This window comes from Echeneis naucrates, chromosome 12 (assembly GCF_900963305.1).
Source record: "Echeneis naucrates chromosome 12, fEcheNa1.1, whole genome shotgun sequence".
NCBI classification, from domain to species: Eukaryota; Metazoa; Chordata; class Actinopteri; order Carangiformes; family Echeneidae; genus Echeneis; species Echeneis naucrates.
In genome coordinates this window covers 17,415,634-17,426,389 of record NC_042522.1, presented here as the reverse complement: position 1 = coordinate 17,426,389, position 10,756 = coordinate 17,415,634, and positions in this window count along the sequence as shown.

Genomic DNA, 10,756 nt, shown 5'->3' with positions numbered 1-10,756 from the left:
TATCTTCCATGTACCTTGCCGTCTAAATGCCACGACCACTGCAGCAGCACTTCTGGAAGTAAAGGACGGATGCAGTGAGCAGTTTGACCTTGCTTCAGTCAGCTGTAAGGTGCATCATCCCCCCAAGGACAAATCCACTTATCACTGATAGAGAGCCAGTGTGTACGTGCAAACAACAGACCTGTGAAAGTTGTGTTGCACTGCAGTGACTTTCCGTTGCTCTCCAAAATGCTTTAACAGTTTGTCACAATTGGAGACTCCTTCTAGTGCCCATTGCATAATATTCCTTTACATCTTACGCTCTGAGCTTGTCAGATTACTCTCTCAGCTCCCCTATGAATGCTTTTGTAGATTTGAGGGTTGAGTTACGTAACTGAAAAGTCGAGCTGTCAGTCGCACCATTAAAGTTAACTGATATTCGACGTAAAGTGATTCACTTGTGCTGCTGCTTTTTGCAAATTTATGTAAAATTTTGTATAACATGGCTGGGGGACAACAATAAAAAAAGACACTTGCTTGACCTTATTATAGGGCGCGTCTAGTTAAAGTTAAGTTAAACAAATCTGAAGGAATATTGCGGTGATTATGATGTACGGATACAAAGGATGAGTAAACCTGAAATCTTAGAATCAGAAACTCACATCAGTGTTAATTTTTGTGTCAAACGCCGACATAAGTTTGCAAATAAACCTCCATTAGTCCGAGAAAACAGAAGCTCCTCAGGAAGCAAGAATTGTCACTAAATAAATAACAAACAGGTGCTCAAAATAGCGAATACACATTTAACGTTTAACTGTCTAAAATGTAAACACCTTGATTTCATAGCTGATCTATCACCCAGAAAAGTCTGTATATTTAATGTTAGCAATCTCAACAATGTCACTCATTTTGACCAATGACAAAAATGATTTGGGATTGGGGAAGGTTGTATGTGTCTGTGTATTTCATTTAGTTACAGAGTGAGCTTGTGTTGCTTAAAATTGTAAACATGCTTCCATAGTTTACTGAAAAACAAGGTGAGATACTGAGGCCCCTTTTGGAGAGCCTGCTTTGGATATTGTTTATGCAGATTGTGTGTGTGTCTCTCAATGTGGGATTCGTTTCATCAGTGTAATCGTTGTTGCTACTCAGACAGCTCCCTGAAAGTACAGGCTCTTTCCTGCCAAATCTGTCTGTGATTAAACTAATCGACCACATTTTGCTACTTGTTACTCTGAGTGTGCGTGCACATTCAGGCACACGCAAACACATTATCATCCCGACAATAAAATCCTGACCAGGGATGCATTGCGCAGCCTGCGTTTGGACAAAGGAGGCAAGTGTTTATCTTGATGTTTCCTTTCCATTGTGCTGATTTCGCTGATCCTACTGCAATATTACTAAACTATCCCAATAATCTGAATAAGCAGTGTGATTTTATTTAATTTGTTAGTACTATTTAAGAACAGTTGTGCATTCACTGTCTCCGCACTGTGTCTCCGCAAAATTCTGCAGCTCGCCATATAGTTTGAGTTTCATTCAAGTTATGAAAACCTGATCAATCCCTAACTGTCAAAAGAAGCCCAGCAGTAATAACATTTCCAAGACCTCGGACCTGCTCTGCACTCAAGCAATTACTGTGAACCTTTTTAAATTTAATGCGAGATGAAACGTACCGACCGCTTCTCAGATGCAATCTCTTTTTTGCTACTGTTCCGTTGAAAAAAATTTTTCATTCAAATTCATCACGGTGGCAAGGGACCGAAAAAAAGAAATAGTCTCCATCTTAAGATTTTCATTGTGGCTGGGAGCCGTCTCCGAGATAAAGCTGTTACAGGTCCATTGTGTGTTGGAATAACAGCCAATAATAAATCAATAGAACAATAAAAAATTGGACTGAGAGAGAAAAACAACAGCGATAAAGACAATTCATTTTAATTATGGCACAATAAAAAAAAAAGATAATAAAAAGAACTCACATGCCCCCCTTTGCAAATCTCAATGCACTAGTTTCAATTTACAGTTGTGTCCTTGTCAGCAATTCAAACACCTGTTCTGTAACAAAATGTCTCCTTAATTAGCATCCTCTTTAATTCACTGTTCTCACAAGGGTGCATGTGTACACACACGCCAACGCGTTTGCCGCTCAAGCCAAAACAAATTTCCGTACTTTATAGGATTTAAATCCCGTTTCTTTCTAAACACTTTTTTTCGGGAGGTGAAGGAGGGCATAAATCCTGCATGGATTACATTCTTACAGGTGCCAAAGGGAGGGAGGATGAAGGAAAAGGTAGTAAACGGTAGCAGGGGCTGGCTTGTTTTGCTATCACCAAAATTCAAATGATGAACTTAATCCAAGTTTTTGCTCTGTTTTGGTCTCCACCGACCCCCGAGGGAACCGTCTGGCAGTTCTGTGGCCAAATTTTTCCATGTTAATCCATAAACCTTGTCTGCAGTATGATGCCGTCATGGAGCAGCACCTGAAAGACGTTACCACACCGGTGAGTTCATAACATACTGGATTTAACAGCTTTAAAAAAAAATGCTCATCATGTTATAACTGCCAGAGGCTGTTTATGGGGAGACAAGTTCACTATGATGATGTGAATGTTTGTCTGCAGATAAATTCAATGTGAATATTCTCCACACTGCACCTCCAACTTTGCAGAACTTCTTTGAACCTTTAAACTGCTGACTGCTCACTGAGGATCCGAGATGTGTTCATATTTGTTGTTTTATGCTCGTGGGCTGGTGTGTAACTAACCATGACTGTGCTTCACCAACCGTATAGGACAGTTGGTTTCACACTTAAGTGGCCATATGTAGCAATGATGGTTGCATCTCGCTCAGACAATATGGGTGGTCTCCTGCCAAAGGGGGTCGGGCCTCGTGTGTGTGTGCCTGGGTGGGTGCTTGTTCATGTGTACTTGCACATGCATGTGTATTTGTGTGTGGGTTTGTATTACTAACAAGCTGTGGTGACAAAATGCATGCCATCTGTGCACACGGGAGATTTCACACTCGTGGTCGTGTCTGAGCTGTGCCAGTATTCTCATCAGGGACATTGGCCAACCATCACAGGGAAGCAAAGAGCAACAAGCTCCAGCCTGTTAGCTGGTCACATGTTCGCTGCACTGATTTTCAATAATATGTGACCTCCGCAGATATCGTTGTTTGTGCCTGATCATTTTTAGCGTACGGTTGCACAAATTGATTCTTGAAGTAGTATAAAGTTCTATTCGACTTAATAATTAATTTGGGGTTTGGGTTTGGGTTTTTTTTTTTTTTTTCTTTTCATTTTAATGCATGCACTTAATTGTTTTTATCAACATCAGATAAGCAATGACTGGGATGCAATATTCAGATCTTCAGATAAGTCAGTGGTGAGGTATGATCCACTAGAGTGGCGTGCGATTGTTGTGTCATATGTGTTCTGATTCAGTTTCTAATCCGTCATTTCGATGATTTCGGGACAGACTGTGACGCAACAATGAATTATTCAAAATCTGCTGTTCACCTGGGGTGAAACCAAAGGGTGACAATCAAAAATGATATGGGTGATTCCAAGCAAAGAGTGGCAGCAACAAAGAAAAGTCTGCCTTCCTTCGCTTGCTTCGGAGGCATCGCCTGCCTCTGATAGCGGGCTTCAAATGGAGCCGCACAGACTCCTCACCTGTAGAGAGGCTCATTATGGCGGTGGAGCTGTTTTGTGTCTTCCTTGATTTGTGGCTATCTGGCAGCAGCAAAAGATGTCAATATCACAATTACTTTAATACCGCGAGGGCCTCCTCACGTAGCATGCCTTGCTATTGTCAAATATCTTCAATTTGGAAACTAATTCAGTGCTGTGTCTGTCCATTTCACACAGCTGCTGTTCTTCAGGAGTTCTGGCAGCGTATCCTGACTACTCACCTGACACCTGAAGCAGCGATAACAGCATTAGATGTAACCGGATCGATACCTCCAGGCAATTTGCCCCCACTGTGCGCCATCAACACGTTATTATGCACTCCACCTCTCCACCTCAATCACATGTACAGCTTCTGACCTGCGCTCCAAAGGTTACACGGCACGCACAAAGATCTGAAGCCACTCTTTCTCAGAGCGCTGTAATGCTGCTGCTCGTCTCTGTCGCCCCCCCCGCCCGCCACATTTGATCTCTTCCCGCCTCAGTCATCAAGAATGCAAATTGGGAGTGACAATGCAATCGTGAATTCCATCACAGAAAGATAGATAGGGCTCAGCTGACATCTGTGAGAGATGGGGGTCGACCGAGAGTCAGAGATTGAACTCTTCGGTGTCTGCGGTTGCGTATCATTTTGTCTTCATATTTGGTGTCAGCTAGAAATGCAATCCAACATCAGTCCTTCATTCTGAAACATTATGACCCATAATGCACAGTGAGTCGAACTGAAATCAGATACACAGAGCAGCGCAGGTTAATGCGCCGATCCGAACACCAATCGGCATTGACCAACGACTAATCCCAAACCAATCACAATCACATTCCGCTCCAAATCCTGCTGATCCGTGTACATACATCTGTGCATGCATAAACTGGGGCATCTACATTCATTTTTCTACGTATCTATGTTACGTTCAGAGACACTGCAATTTGGTCTAAAAACCCCGTCCCACCACATGTACACACCGCCTGCTGCAGCCCCTGTGCAGCTCCCCCAACCCCCATCCCTGCCCCCAGGTGCACTGAGGCAGAGAGCACAATGGAGCAGAGCTGTGTGCGGCGACAGTGACATCCATCGCATGCAATGAATAATCAATGAACACCATCTGGTGCATACAACAGGAGAGCACAGCGCCAACCGTTTTACTCCAGGATGGCGCTCTCTCTCTCTCTCGCACCCTCTCCATTCGTCCCACACGCCAGCTCTCACATTTTCCGCCGTCTCCCTCTCACCTGTTCTCTCGTTACCCACTTTTCCCACACATATCACCTCTACGCAGCTGCTGTATCTTTCTCTTTCATCGTCCTTTTTTCCATCTACATCCCCGTGCTCCGCTCTGACCTCCATCACTGCTCCCACCGCTCCTCCGTGGCCTCTGCGACAGGCAAGCCGTGGTATCCCTCATTCAAATTCTGCAGTACAATTCCCAAGCAGCTAATAGGCTGGCCTGTTGACCTTTCAAGGACACTTGCCTTTGTGATTTATATAACTGAATAGCTTATTAGAGTATTCTAATAAATAAAATATACTGTAAAAGCACTTAAATGATATAATCTAAAGGACACCTTTTTTAGGAAAACGCAGAACTTACAAAGGTCCAGCGACAAATGTTATCTTTTTATTCTCCTGTCCCCTTTTTTTATCCATTTTACAGCTTCAGAAATTACACAATAATACTGCTACTACTGACTCCCAGTTGAAGCAGGTGAATTTCATTTTATATTTACATCAGCCCCGATCTGATCTGACTTTTATGCAGCCACTGCGTCTGTGAGAATAGGTCTATAACTCCTCACTGGCTTGCCTTGACTTTGCATTTAGCCCCTTGCATTTGATCCAGAATTGCTTTCTTTACTGTCTTGCCATGAGCCTCCCAAAACTCTCCCATGTCAGCCATCCTTTTCATTTACAAGTCTGTATCAAACTCAGAAACTCTTTGGCAAACTGCACCTCCTCGTTATCTGGCCCATAAAGTTCTTGTCGTCAAGCTTTCAGTTGTCTGAAGAATTCTAAAAGGCACAACGTGTTGTCATTACACTTGTCATGACAGGCCCCGATGGAACAACAGTTGGAGGAATGTGTGTTAGCTCCGATAGAAAATTACCAAGAGATAGACACATTTTTAAAAAGGCTCTCGGTTTTTGAAGGTGACAGTTTGTTCGTTCCAGTCATCGCCACGCAGCTTGCCATTTCTTCACATGTAGAAGGAATGTACACGAAGCTGTGATGTTTACAGAAGATGGCATTTTTTTTCCTAACCTTTCCAAGTCCAAAGCACTTCTGTTAAAAAACTGTCATTTTGAATTCCAAGCCGCATTTAATTAACTAATTTAACAGTTTGTTTCATGGGTTATTAAAATTAAGGATAACATTAAGTACACTCTAGTTGTTCCAGCACAAATGTGCCAAATAATAAATTTAATCTCATCCAACAAGCAGAATTTTTAACAAATTCATGGAAGTCATTTTAGCCTGATTAGTTAGCAAACCAAACAGCTGTCGTTTCATTAGGCAACATCGATGGCCCCCAGTTCGACACGAGGAAGCTGCTTTTGTCCACATCTGTCTCAAATCAAGGGTCAGTTGTTTCCATTCTTTTCACTGTCAACCACATATGAGCTGCGCAAAACGGGTGAAAACAAGCTAAAGTTGGACTTCAAACTCATCCGGTCCGGCCTAAACTGCCTCCACTGGCTTTAAAATACAATGACAAACCCATGGGAAGAAAATGTTACATAAAATTTATCACACTCTCAGTTCTTTTGCGTGTGACAGCGCTGTCAGTGCTTTACTTCAGAATATATAACATCAAGTGTAATTTCTGCCAGTTTCTTGAATTCAGCGCATGGCTGCAATGCAGAATGAGCCTGAACGTGTCTGCTGTGATGATTCATTCCACTGGCTTTAGTAGAAATTCGATAAACTTCACAATGTCATTCTAATTGTCTCAACCGAAAAACATGTCTACTAACACAGCGTGTGTTATTAATGTTTATTTGCATCATTTGACCAATTTGCTTTGTGCTGTAAACATGCAGTTCCACAGAGGCTGTAATTAAAGCAAGGAGAAGACTCTAAACGAGATACTAAAGGATGCCAAATCGTTCCCCTTTTGGGTAAATAATGTGTCCTCCGTTACTTCTGCCGTTGTGGGCACCTCAAGATTTCATTGCGCTTCATACTTTGTTGAACAAGGTGTTTTACAAGGTGCCATTTAAATTTGTTATGGCTCTGTTAGTTCAGGGGAAAAAAAAAAAAAGCAGCGGATAGAAGATCATGCAGGAGCGGGTACAGATGCATACAAATAAGAAAAAAAGAGAATTAGTGCTGGCCAGAGATATGAGACCGGTTGGAATGATCAGCCTCCCAAATTGAAAGATGTGCAAAATGTGGGGAGGCAAGCAAAGGCTTCATTAGCCCCAGGGCTGAAGGGGAGCGCTCTGCCAGCTACAGGAAAGTGCACTGAGACTTTTGTGAGAGCTCATCAAGTCAGTATGCATAGCAAAGGCTCCCATTTCACCCTGTGCTAAACAGGATAAGATTTGATTTACGTTATGGAAAATATGTGTTTCTGGCTCATTAATGAAGAGAAGGAAACTGAGATCTGTCACCCGGAAATACACATAAAGACTGCAGCCCCCACCGCACCGCCGCTGCAGTATTTTTTTTTTTTACTTGTGAGGGATGCTGCAACAAGCAGGGATTCAACGTTAAACTGCATTTTGACTGACAGGAAGATAGATCTGCTCACAGGTTTTAAGTGTTGGCAAACTGAAAGAAGCTGACACTGCCACAGGAAATAGTTAGGAAAGAGGAAATAGAATATATATATATAATTTTATTATTTGCCTACTGCAAACCCATTTAGGAATAACAAGCCAATCAAAATACATCAATATTTTCTATCATATGGCTTTTGGTTATTAACACCCCTCCAATCATAGAAAAAAAAACTGCCTCTGTGAAAGATTTCTTATTAGTTTTCATTTAAAATATCCTTCTTTGACTTTTCTCAATGACTGCCGTTTTGGAGCGGAACTCACATGAGATTGAAAACAAAACCAAAGGAAGAAAAATTGCAATGTGCATAAATTCTGTGATGACAAAATCACCTTATTGCCAACACAAATGCTAGCTAACACTGATATTTGCTTCATGTAAGATTTTTTCATTCAGCTGAAAATTGAAGGTTTCAGAATTTTCTGCATTAAAAAAAAAAAAAAAAAAATTGTGGGCTCCCTGCCGCATGCGTCAGAGCCGCTCTCCCTTTTGTTTTTCTGAGCAGCAGCTCCTGCGATCTGGTCTTCGGTTGCTTGCCAGGTGCTGTCCTGGAGGGACAGGGTTTAGCCTGTAATTAATTTCCAGAGCGACTGAAAACAGTTTAATAGTCATTTCCGAGCCATCCAGTGGTGATATTGATGAAAGCCACCAAATGGAAGATCACGCTACTTTTACAAGAACAACCTGTAAATTAATCTCGACTCCATCACTCCTGTGAGGTTTTTTTTTGTGCACACGATCCTAAAGCTGAAGATAAAAACAGGTGGGAGGGCTGATCAGCTCTAAAACTGGGAAATAAACATGAAATTAAGATTTTATTGCAAAAACAGCCAACTGTAAAACACAGAGGATGTTTTTAGTGTCTCTGAGGAAGCAGGAATGTCACCCTCTGTGCCCTGCTGGGACATCTCTTTCGTAAGGCAGAACTCCCAGAAAACACGGGGGGGGAGGTTCATGTCTTGCCCCAAAACTGGAGAGTTGTGCTTCCATTGGCCCGTGAAGGCTGATCTGGCAAATATCCCCTCAGCGGCTGGCACATATAAAGCGAATATGGCTGCAAGACAGGAAAAGAAAAACACTCCTTTGTGTTTAGATAATCCCAAATGTCCCTTTGGTTTGAAATGATTTGGGTGTGTGGTTCTTGGCTTTAGATTATGCGGGGAGGATTTCTAGGTCCCTCACCATCTGATTGTTTATATTCTCTATGGGAAGAAGAGATGCAGATGCCACCAACTATGCAAACAGAAAACATCACAATGGGCTACCAATTAAAAAAACAAAAGAAAAAAAATCTTTTTATTCCCGATTTTAGAAAAAAAAAAAAAGGGGGGGGGTATACGTTGCCTTTAAATTTCCTGTTCCAGCCGCTGCACTTTTGTCCTTTAATTAAGGCAAGTGAAGGGATACCCCCCACTGCTCCCTGGGCTGAGAGCTGCCACTGCTGCCGACCTCTTTGTAGATGGAGGAAAATGATGGCAACGCGGTGGTAGGTTGCGTTTAATTAGCTGGGGTGGCCCTAGGAATCTCTTAAAATGTCTCATTTACAAACTCAAGGTTAAAACCCTTCTGTCCTGGCGTCTTTGAGATTCTTCTTTTCTTTTAAAACTACCAAGGTTACTGATCCAAAGCATTCAGTGCCAAAATCCCCTGACAAACACCCGAGGCCGACAACGGGCAGATACGTTTCAACTGCTGCTCTCTGTAATTCTGAGTGGAAAAGTATATTTCTAATATTACTATAAGGTGACGCCTCATAAAAAAAAAGAAAAAAAAAGAAAAAGATGTGCAATGATTCTGCAGATTAGTTTTTATTTTCTTGGAAATCTGGCAGGCCTGCTCGCAGTATCAAGCTCAACCACATTGGCAGACAAAGTGAAGCAGCAGCAAACTGTGGAGAGCTGCAGACTGATGTGTGAAGAACTGAGACAACCCTCGAAGGGGGGGGGGGGGGGGCTCACTGAGAAAACAAGCTGATGGGTCGCACTATAACTAACATTTAGTTGCTTTTTGATTAGTTCCCACCTTCCACAAATGCCAAATCTAAAAGAGAAATAGTTTTTTTGTTTTTTTTTTTGCTTTTCATGAGCACCATTCCATAAGTAGAACTCGGCATATCGGTATTACCTCTGCGCTCTCATCCCAGCACCTGTAATTGGCGATCTACATTCGCTCTTCTGGGGCCAGAAACTAGTTTTATCTCAACAAGAGAAGCACATTCGTGTGCAACAGATCGGAGCTGCTGAAACCTCCAACAACCCCAGACAGGAAATTGGCAGCGCCAGCCTCATCTAGATCAGACTTTAAACCAAAGGCAATATACTTGGAGAATCCTCGGGAAAAAAAAAAAAAAAAAAACAGATGCAAAAGGCTGCCAGTGATTCTAATCGAATTAGGTTTCAAGTTGATTTGGATCACATCCGACATACCTGCCCTGCTAAAACACAAAGGCACAGATATGTTTGTGTTATACTTGTACCAAGACAAACAAAGCAGGAAGAGAGCGTTGTTTTTTTTTTTTTCACCAATCAGAATTATGCAAAGTAGAACAATTATAACTTCCACTTTTTGCTTATTTCATCCACCTTTATCAGCAACAACGAAATCCTGCAATCTTCATTTCATCTTCCCATTAATAGACACCAGCTCTGCCTTCATATGCAAATTCATATCAAAGAGCTGTGGGATAATCTAAATTGCCCATTTGTTGCTAGGATTGAGATTTCTTGTGTGATATGAGGGGAAGGATTGTTTGAATTTTGGAGACCAGTGGCTGGAAATACGAGATCATATTTTCTGTTTTCCGACTATCTCTACCTACTGAGAAAAAGCTGTTCTAGTCAAATCCTCTATAAGCCAAACCCAAGCCTGGGTAGTTTCTGTGCAATATCACTGTCATCTGTAGCATCAGGGCAACCTGGAACACCATAATGGCAAATAGACAAAGTAGCTGACAAACAGAGAGTAATGGCGAGGCAATTTGTGTTTTCTGAGATATCACCGTCTCTTTACACAGAGAAAGTGGCTGCTTGTTCTGATTATCTGTCTCATCTGTGCTTGAAGAAGAAGAAGGTTTGTGGATCCACGTTGATATTAATAAAAAGGGAGGCAAACTTGTTAATGTGGGGAAAGTGACGCTGATCAAATTGTGTTGTCGCAACAAGGCACAAATAATTGTTGAATAGATTCGTTCCCTGGATATATTAGTGAGATATTCACGAATGACTGTGCCGCTTTGATGAAGCCATCCATGTGTTGGGCATAAAATATTGTCAGAAGTTCACAAAGCCTTCAGGAGCTTATTTTGACTAAAT